This window comes from Monodon monoceros, unplaced genomic scaffold, assembly GCF_005190385.1.
Source record: "Monodon monoceros isolate NGI ecotype Baffin Bay Population unplaced genomic scaffold, NGI_Narwhal_1 Super_Scaffold_3, whole genome shotgun sequence".
NCBI lineage: Eukaryota > Metazoa > Chordata > Mammalia > Artiodactyla > Monodontidae > Monodon > Monodon monoceros.
The window spans coordinates 23,129,566-23,138,626 of record NW_021703780.1 but is presented as its reverse complement, the minus strand read 5'-3'; the positions used below and the strand labels follow the sequence as shown (position 1 = coordinate 23,138,626).

The 9,061-nt window shown below is 42.9% G+C and overlaps 2 non-coding genes and 1 pseudogene across 3 annotated transcripts; 1 reads left to right on the top strand and 2 right to left on the bottom strand.

Annotated features, from left to right (window-relative positions):
• The first annotated feature begins 1,627 nt into the window (after positions 1 to 1,627).
• On the top strand, positions 1,628 to 3,460 carry LOC114907526 (annotated as a pseudogene). The gene is made up of 2 exons (XR_003796754.1): positions 1,628 to 1,657; positions 3,103 to 3,460. The product of XR_003796754.1 is annotated as a translation machinery-associated protein 7 pseudogene (transcript).
• On the bottom strand, positions 2,533 to 2,614 carry TRNAL-AAG. Its single transcript has one exon. It is a non-coding gene; the product is annotated as a tRNA-Leu (tRNA).
• A 5,130-nt stretch (positions 3,461 to 8,590) lies between the features above and the next one.
• TRNAE-CUC lies at positions 8,591 to 8,662 on the bottom strand. Its single transcript has one exon. It is a non-coding gene; the product is annotated as a tRNA-Glu (tRNA).
• Positions 8,663 to 9,061: the final 399 nt, after the last annotated feature.

Genomic DNA, 9,061 nt, shown 5'->3' with positions numbered 1-9,061 from the left:
CTTGAAACCCTAAGATTCTTGTAGTTCTAATTGTGAAGTTACTAAAACAAGAGTTGTTGATTTAGTTATTTCTTAGAAAAATCACCAGATAAAACTCACTTTTTTAAGCCTAATTAATTCTAAATGGAAAGACAGAAAAATTTCACCATGAACATTGATACCATGAGATTGTTTTCACTTTACCTGTACAGAAGAAGTAAAGAATGCCCATTTCACTCAGTTTTTAAAAGGGTGATAAAATACAGCTTTCAGAATTAGAACCACAAATGTACAGAAGTGTCTTTCTTAGCTCCTACCTATGGACTGTAGTTCTATGCCCTGGGATAATTGCAGAGTAAGATTAACCCATTGCTCACAAGGTAGTCCTTCAAAAATTTCAAGACAAAAGCTTCTCTTTCCATCAGGTAAAATATCTGAAATTTCTTCATTGCCTTTTCACAATGTTCATTCTAAATGTTCAGGAAATATCATAAGATTCCTGGAGTTCAATTTAGGGTTTCTTACTATGGGATTGAGAGTTAATGGAGAGTTTTTAAAGCTGGTGTCAGGATCATAGCAATAGGAAGACAATGATCATATTGAAGATGGGTTGGTGAGGGTGGAGTCTAGACATCTTGGCCTTTGTTCCATTGGTCTGTTGTCTAGCCCTACACCAATGCAAAACTGCTTAATTACTATAGCTTTAAAGTATCTTGACATCTGTAGGGTAAGTCCTACTGCTTTGTTATTATTTTTCAAGACTGACTTGGCTATTTTTGTCTAAGACTATACTTCTTCATGGATTGGAAGACTCAGTGTTATAAAGATGTCAGTTCTCCCCAAAATTGATCTATACATTCATTGCAACCTAAGTAAAAATCCCAAGGGTGCGTTTTTATGGTAATTGACAAATTGATTCTAAAATTTATGTCGAAATGCAATGTAATTCTTGGCCAAGGCGGGAAGAGTGGGGGAAAGGGATAGTTAGGGAGTTTGGCATTGACATGTACACACTGCTATATTTAAAATGGATAACCAACAAGGACCTACTATGTAGCACAGGGAACTCTGCTCAGTATTATGTAACAATCTAAATGGAAAAATGTATAACTGAATCACTTTGCTGTACACCAGAAACCATCACAAGATTGTTAATCAACTATGCTCCAATATAAAATAAAAAGTTTAATTAAAAAAAATATATGTAATTCTTGGCCAAGAATAGCCAAGACTGTAAAAGGTAAAATTTTGTCTTTTACAAGTAAGTTTTGGAAAATATTTGTATACCCTCAGGTCAAGAAAATATTTCTCAAACAAGACACCAAAAAAGGTTAATTTTAAGGAAAGCAATTAATTTTCTGATAAATTCAACTAGATTAAAATGAAGAATTATTTTTTCAAAATCACCATAAGGAAAGTGAAAATACAATTTTCTCATGAAATGAAAAAGATACTTGGAACAAATATACTTGGCAAATTATTATCTAAAATATTTTATGTTGAATCCCATGAATTGCCGAAGAGGTTGAATAGTGGCAATTTAACATGTTTCAACTTAATATAAACACTCCTATGAGTCAATAAGCAAAAGACAACCCCAAAATAGGCAAAAAGCATGAAGTATTTCACAGAAAACTGAAAAACGATGATGACCAAACAGAAAAATTGTCCAGTCTCAGTAATTAAGGAGTTTTGACCACAATGATATGCTGTGAGATACCTACTAGGTTGACAAATTCTCTTAAATCTGGAACTTCATTCAAAGTCCTCACATAGAGAACTTTTTTTTTTTTGGTAGAGACTCAACCATATTTGGGCAATAACTTATCTATTACATGAACCCCACTACGCTGTAAGTTCTATGAAGGCAAGGAACTTGGAGCTGGCAGGAGGGAGAGGGGGAGATAGGGCGGAAACAATTTTCAAGCTAAGTCCTGGAGGATGAGAAAGAGACACGAGGATCTGCTCAGAACAAAGAGAGCGCCCACCCCAAGCCACAGAGGTGTTGGATGCAGCTGAACTCGAAAGCGCCCAGAGGGGCGAAGTCACCTAGCGCTGGTGCGATGTGTCGGGCAGCTGCGGGACGAGGTGCTGGCGCTTTCCAGAGCCTCTTCTCGCGTCTGAATAACTAGGGTTCCAAACACAAAGTGCGCTGCAGAGAGGCTGGAGGAAGAACAGTGATTATTTTGAACATAAATTATTCCTTCGGAGGCACTGGCAGGATTTGTATTGAATTACAAGGGCTTTCCCAGGCATCTGACATCTATTCATTTGTTTGTAATAAAGACTGTATGCATAAAAGCACTTTTTGTTCGTGTTACTTGATTGCTGCATCCGCAGGGCCTAGAATATACTGGCTGCTCAAATAGATTATTTGAGCGGTTATTTTCGGTTGAGCATTGTTCTAGGGCAGTTATCTATGGCCCCTGGGTAAACAGAAGTCAAAAGAGGGGAAGATAGGGACCGACTTTGTAGTATGTTAGAACTGTCCACATTGGGCGTGAAGAAAGGACGTCTAACACTAGGAAGTTTTAAGAAAGAAAAATACACACTTGGCAGCGGTGGGATTCGAACCCACGCCCCCGAAGAGACTGGAGCCTTAATCCAGCGCCTTAGACCGCTCGGCCACGCTACCACTTCCGGCTTGCTCTTCTTTCCACATTTTCCCTAGGAGTGAAAGTCCTCCCCTTCCAACTCCCACACACGTTTCCCACCCGGGACTCTTTTCTGGCGTTCTTCCCACTAATACTCCCATAGAACTTCTGCCTGGTGTTCAGCCACCACCCATCCTGACCCCTGACACCCTGCTTCCCCACAGCTGGGAGTAGGGCGGGAGGAAACTAGGGCATCCGAGACTCCCGCCCCTTTGGGCCGCGGGCCCCGGGTGGGTTTCAGGTCCGCCGTGGATGGGGATGTCCAGCCCGAGCCGCGACACAGCTGAGTGAGTCCGGGAGTGGTTTGGGCTCCTCCCGAGGGGACTCTAGGAAAGGAAGGCAACCCGACGAAAGGCGCAGAGAGCACAGTCCTCAGGAGGACCACGGTCTCTGCAGAAGGGCCCCCAGGACCAAAGGCGTTGGGCGGTTCATTTTGAAACGCCAAGATTCGAATCATTTAAAAATATAGTTGCGGTCGGGCCGCGAAGGTGGCGAGAAGAAGCCCCTGAAGCAGCCCAAGAAGCAAGCTAAGGAGGTGGACGAGGAAAATAAGGCATTCAAGCAGAAACAAGAGGAGGAGCAGAAGAAACTCGAGGAGCTAAAAGCGAAGGCCGTGGGGAGAGGCCCCCTGGCCACAGGTGGAATTAAGAAGTCTGGCAGAAAGTAAGCTGTTCCTTGTGTCTGAGGCTATGATGATCCTTAATTCCATTCCTGTTTAAACATCTGGATTCCCTGCCATAACATCTGTTGCCACCTTTAGCTAGAATGAAGCGTTGTCTTGGAACCTACTGTACATTTAAGAATAAACTTTTGTAAAAAAAAAAAAATCATACAGTGGCTCATCTTGTCTTTCGTTCTTCTCAGCCATTGCTGCCTTAGCTATGAAATCTGCATAAACCCAGCCCAGAATCCTGCCAAAGTGTGTTCTTAAGTCTTTGTTCTACCCTGAATTCTGTTCCACCTGGAATTAAACCAACTCATTTGAAATGGCAAAATATATATACGTAGTTGCCGTCATAACATAATGCAATACATTGATAAAGTTGCTGTCTTAGGGCAGACGGTGGGGCGTGGGTCTCCCTGACCTAAAAGTTTTGGCTCAGACAAGGGTGTCATAAAACAAGAACACATTGTGCAGATTATGTCAAAAATAATATCTCGATAGGGAAAGTTAGCTAACGCTGGAGTTTCTGTTTGTTTTGGCATTCATCTCCAAGAAAGTCAATGCTGATAGTGTATTTATCCACTATTCCAATGAAAACTAGGCTTTCTTACAAATTCCTATACTAGAGTTGCTCATATGGAGTTTATTGCATAGTGCATGGGTGTTCATTTCCTGTGCCTACTGTAACAAATTAGCACAAACTGTGTGACTTAAAACAACAGAAATTTATTCTCTCACAATTCTGGAGGCCAGAAGTCCAATCTGTATCACCTCCCAAATCAAGGTGTCCTCAGAGCCAACCTTCCTCTGGAGACTCTAGGGGAAAATCTGCTTCCTTGACTCTTTCAACTTCAGGTGGCTGCTGGCATTCCTTGGTTTGTGGCCACATCTCTCCAATCTTCAAAGTAGGCATCTACGAATCTCTCTCTCTCTGCTTTGTCTTCAATGGCCTTCTCTTTCTAAGAAAATAAAAAATTGATTTAGTAGTATCTCATTATCCTTAGCTGCAATACTTTAGCAATTACCAGTGTTATTTCCTAAGGAGATTACCTTAGGAAAATCACTAAGAAAAAGGATTCTCAAGAGAGTAGAAGCAACATAGTTACCCCTACGCTTGCTAAAGCCTCACTTTCCCCAGTTTCTCCATATATCCCAAGCTAGGAGCCTCTTTTCTCACCCGCTGTGTCATTCTGAGCCCTCTCCCTGGTTCTCTCTCTCAGTCCCTCACAACAGCAGTCTCCTCCCCACTATGAGACTATGTACTCCCACCAGTTCTGGATCTCTGAGGGCAAGATGGACAGAGTTTGATGGAAACTGACCACTTTGTGACAACTTTAACCCTCAGAGACACAGAATGGTACCCTCCCGCTAGGTGCTAACTGGTTCAATGCTTCATCCGCGTCATCTTGATCCATCGAAGGCATCAATTCAGAGACCAATTTTCTCTTTCTAGTGCTCACATTCCTACATGATAAACCAAGAGGGGGAAACAGAAAAATGAAGAAATAAATTGAGATAAAGTGACTATATCCAGGAGTGGGCATCAGGAGTCCACTCATTCATTCAACAAGTATTGACCAAGTGCCTACTGGGTACCTGGGCACTAAGCTGTGCACTGGATATTCATCAGAAACACTTGACCATTGCTGTCTACACCCTCAGAGCTACCAGGGAAGGCAAACACTCATCTAGTTATTACAACTCAGTGCTGTGAATGAAGGAGGGCTGGGTTCGCACTTGGTTGAAGGAGCTAACTTAGTTCTGGAAAGGCCTGCTTGGAGGAATTTACGAATACGCGGAGGAATGCGGGGGCTGGAGTGAGACAAGCCTGGCGAGAAGCCTAACAAGGAAAAGTTTGGGTGGAGGGCGGCTGGGGTCGGGATTGCACCTGCAACCCCTTCCCCACCCCACAGGCCCGCTCCCGGAGGAAAGACACAGATTCCTGAAGGAGCCAGGGGTGAAAAGTGGAAGAAAGGAGAAAGAGGAGAAGGAGAATGAAAAGAAGAGGAGGGCTTCTCCCAAAGCCCCCACGGTCCGGTCCGGGTGATGGTGGTGAGGCCCCCGTCAGCTGCCGCTACCTGACGGTTTCCGGATCTATGATTCTAACATTCCGAGAAATAATGAGCCCAACCGTGCTCCTCAGGTGACAATCCCTGCAAGGACTAAAGGCCTACGCCACACAGAACAAAGAATCTAAACGGTATACAAATATATCCCTCTTCCTGTTCCCTGGAGAGGCACTTTCTAGTACCCTCTATCCAACTGTCAGCTCAGTGTGTACTCTCTAGGAAGCGGGGAGGACTGCCTCTCTCGCTGGTTCTAGTTCAGTCTTGGGGAACCCACAGCTTCAGTCCGACAGTTGGGTAGGCCGGGCGTCAGAGTGAGATTTGGAACCACCCTCACAGGTTCCTGGAAGTCGAACAGGGAACTCTGATGATCTTCTCTTTAGAGACTAAATTGATGGGAAAGCATTTAAAATTAGTTCCTCGGGACCGACCGACTTGAGAAAATGTCTGGGAAGCAACTATGCACCTTTAGGAGGTGGATTTGTCAGCAGTTGCCATCGGAACATATACAGAAGTGTAATTCTAGCTTCACCGGGTATGGCCAGAAAGCTTGACATTGAAAACGTATGCCATCCCATCAGTAGCAGAGAATTTCCAAATTTTAGTTCAGAATTCAAAGAGTTCGGATTTCAAAGTCCTGAACGATCCAGGAGCTTTCACAATTCCGCGCTTTGCTTCCCCTGATCCCTTGTCCTGGAATGCCGGTCTCCTCCTCATTCCCTCACAGAAACCTTGCTCATTCTTCAAAGCCCACTTCACATAAGTCAGTTCTCCACCCTGCCTCCGAATCTCTCTCCCTCTCTCTCTCTCTGTCTCTGTCTCTGTCTCTGTCTCTCTCTCTCTCTCTCTCTCACACACACACACACACACACACCACCGTGATTTTCCACACTTTTTTTTCTTAGCAGATTACTCTTTCTGCCCAACGGAAAACTTGTTCACAATATATGTCTCCTCCATTCAACCTAAGCACCACAAATGTAATAAAAATAATAATAATGAAATCATATGGATTAGGATAACAGTAGGGCTGAGCACTTTTTGCGCATTACTCCCCATAGCAAATCTATGAAGTAGATTTTTTTTTTCCTGCGGTACGCGGGTCTCTCACTGTTGGGGCTTCTCCCGTTGCGGAGCACAGGCTCCGGACGCGCAGCCTCAGCGGCCACGGTTCACAGGCCTAGCCGCTTCGCGGAATGCGAGGTTTTTGCGGAACTGGGGCATGAACCCGTGTTTTCCGCCTCTGCGGGCGGACTCTCAACCACTGCGCCACCAGGGAAGCCCTATGCGATAGATTTTTTATTCCCTTTTTACAGATGGGAAAACTGGGGTTTAGGGATATTAATTGAGAGATAGGAGCGTGTCTTGCTCATTTTTCATCTTCCATAGGGACTAGTGTAGTGCAAACCTACCTTGGCCCTGAAGATTGATTTACTGACCCCCAACTGTTGTCCGTTTTCTTATAGTCATTCAAGTTCTCCCTCTTTCCTCTTGTACTTATGTGGATTTTGGTTTTGTTATATTTTTGCCATTTTCTCTCTGAGTTGACAAGTAATTAGGTAGCAGTATCATGAGCACAGAACCTACTGTGCTAAAATACAGATTAGAGATTTTCCCCCCCATGGAGAATAAGTAATAGCTCATAACAGAAGAATAAAAAAAGAAGTCACATCACTTTCGAAGAAGAATCCTTTGTCTCTAATCCAATTAGGTTTATGTAGGAAAGTTTAAAATTTAGAAAACGATTAAACACATTCAGGGGTTCTACCCAGACTCCTCCCTAAAAACAGACATATAAAACTAAATGAAGCAAAGGATTCTTGCTGCATATAGAGGAGACAAAATATGACATCATTAAAAGAGGATGTTGTTCAGGAGTGATTGCCATCAGCCCTATAAGGTTGATTTCCTGTGAAATACTAAGCAGAAAGAAACAGAACAGCTTCAGTATATACAGAAATTTGACAAACTATACTACTTTTATACTTATGGCAAAACAAAATTTCTTAGACAAATTGATCTTACATAGGTGTCAAAGTGTATTAACTCAAGGAGAGTATTGGCAAGATGACAAAGGAGTGTCCCATCTCAAAGAGGTTTTGGAATTTGTGAATTTATATATGGGGGTTGGGGAAGAGCAGGGAATGTGCAATTAGTTAGAAAAAGAGTATTACTGTTTCATTTAACATGATCATAAAAACATCGTGTCCCCATCTGTTGGTAGAGTAAGATCAGGGTCACCATGATCTTTGTTTGGAAGCTTGTGGAGAATTCAAATGTGCATTGAACTTTTATAAGAAATGAGAAGGAAATAATAAGCAATACTTCTGTGGCTGCTATTTAGACAAACTAAGTAACAAAGATTCGTGCCCCAATACTGTCAGACAGGAGCGAATTAGCACAAAGGCATCAAACCTTGTCAAAAGTCAGAAGGATAACAGAATCTGCTTTTTCTCAAGTAGCTGTCAGTAAATTTCTCAGGTGCGCATTCAGAGATGCTGAATACATCGTTTGCCTGTTTCTTAGTTTTTTGACGGCAGTTTTCCTTTAATAATATGGCCTTCCCCTATTTCCTCTCTTAGAAAACCCCAGACAGATTGTAAATTCAGAGCGGAAAACAGGTGGAGGCGCTGGGGAGATAGGCAGTCCGGAGACCGCCTTGATCCAAGATTAAGTTACCGTGTCAGTATTTCTAGGCCGATCCCCCTTCTCCCAGCTGGATCAGTGAAACTAGAAAACCCGCCGGAGAGAGTGGGTTTCACAATTCCAGCCGCTTTCGGGAATTCAGAAACTCGCCCACAACCAGCCAAGGCAAACTTCCAGGAAATAACTTCCCGATTTCTTCCCTCTCATCTTCATTCGTAACTCTCTTTACAAAGTGTTATGCTAATCTCAACCAACTCCTAAAGCTAATCAGTTGCCTCCGAAATTTCCTGCTCACTGGACCATCCAACTGAATAAAATTTTGAAGCATTCAGGATAGTGGCGAGCTTTTTGGTCAATGTCAGGTAGCGTGATCATTAACAAAATTTTGTAAATAACTGAAATTTACATCATTTGTGATTTTGCGGTTGGAATATCAAAAACGTTGCAGAGTTTCTAGGCAGATAATGCCTCATATGAAAATTAAACTTGTATACACTTCAACATTTAGTATACACTTCGACTTTTAGTCTTATTTACAAGTTTCCCCCTTGGTTTCGCGAAAACCGAGAGGAAAAAACACTTTCCCTGACCGGGAATCGAACCCGGGCCGCGGCGGTGAGAGCGCCGAATCCTAACCACTAGACCACCAGGGAAGATACTAAGACGCTCTCAAAATAAGGCTACAAAGCTAATGTTCCATACGTATGAATGCGTCACTCCTTTTCTGAATATTCAATAAGGCAATGCAAGATCCCATTCGTTTTATACATGAACCTCCTGTTCCGCACCAACCAATAAAATCTGGACAAGGGGAAGATGTGGCAACGCCCAAGAAGGAGTAATCGGGGCCACGTAGCTGCATAGAGTCTCCTTCCCTGCTCCAGACGTGTGGATTTACTCAGGAATAAATGTAGATTTAACTAAGTCGTTACGGCAGTTCTTATGACATTAATTTGTAACTGTCTTCTTATCTTTCTCCTCATAAATTGGTGAGCCATTCGAAGATGAAAACCGTTTTTAAATTTATCTTTGGTTTCCTCAAAGTGTTTATG